Raw genomic sequence first — 1,438 nt, 5'->3', positions numbered from 1 at the left:
AGGTCTACTTTTGACAGGACACTTGGATTACACACGTATAGGAAAGGCCGTTGCTAGTTCGGCTAGTGGAGCCCTAGGACTGTTGCTTTCAAAGTTTAAAGTCATAGGTGGGATGAACTACAAAACCTATACGAAATGTTTTGATACGATGGTGTGGTCCACAATAGAGTATGGTTCAGCAATATGGGGAACATATACCAAATCAGCTATAAACACTGTTCAGAACAGAGCTGTAAGATTCTATATGGGCCTTAGGAAGTTTGCTCCCAATAGTTCTGTAATTGGTAATATGGGTTGGACCCCACCTGTTGTGAAGCAGTGGGGGAGTGTTGTTAGATTGTACACGAAACTTAACTGCCTAAATAAAAACAGAATAACCTATACAATTTATCGGTGTGCTAAACAACTGGCACATAAGAATAAGAAAAATTGGTCTTACAGAGTACAGTTTAAGTTGGGTAGTCTTGGTTTAGATCACTTTGTTAATATCACAAATGGGCATTTGATTAAACAAGTTGTTTCCACAGTCAGAAAAACAGTGTTCGAAAGCTTCATAGAAAACTGGAACTTTTCAATATCACGGACGCAAAGTGTAAGAGGAACAGGTGGTAACAAGTTCCGTGTAGGCTGTACAACATGTTCAAAAAGGAGTTTGGCGTTGAACTATTTATACAAGAAGGTATGATTAGATCTCACCGAAGAGCGTTAGCTATGTTTCGATGTGGAGTTGCTTCTATACATATAAAAATCGGTCGTTTTAATGACACCCCAGTGGATGAGCGAGTTTGTTTTAATTGTCACAATTGTGTAGAAGATGAGCAACATGTTCTACTTTATTGCCCCGTGTATAAAGAGCTGATAGATATTTTATTTAATAAGTGCTTGGAATTATGGGATGGTTTTATAACTGCTACAGATGATGAAAAGATATCATACATTTTATCCAACCATACCGTATGTAGATTAAGTGCCAAAACCTGCAAATTAATTTTAGAAAAAAGGAGACATGCTTTATACGTTAATTGAATGGGTTCAGATATTTTATTAATATAACCAAAAGCGTTTTAAATAAGATACTATAATTATATCTGTTACTTGATTGAATATTAACAGGGGATGATAATATTTTATTAAATGTCTTAAATACGTTTTAGTTTTATATTATTTTAATATATAGACTGTTTATAATCGGACTGAATATAATAGCATGTTTTATTTTCATGTTAGATGTTTTTAATATGTTTTAATGTAATATTTGTATAATTTATATGTCGATTCTTTATAGTCTCTCAAAACTTCATATGGAGTGGCTTAGTGCTATTTTATATATTATTGTTTTATTGATGTATGTTTTTTTAAAACTGAGGTAAGACTTTAATAAACAATTTGTCTGTCTGTCTGTCTGTCTGTCTGTCCCTCTTCTCTCTCACTAACCACT

Source organism: Gigantopelta aegis, chromosome 14 (assembly GCF_016097555.1).
Source record: "Gigantopelta aegis isolate Gae_Host chromosome 14, Gae_host_genome, whole genome shotgun sequence".
Classification (NCBI taxonomy): Eukaryota; Metazoa; Mollusca; class Gastropoda; order Neomphalida; family Peltospiridae; genus Gigantopelta; species Gigantopelta aegis.
This window is presented reverse-complemented; position numbering follows the sequence as displayed.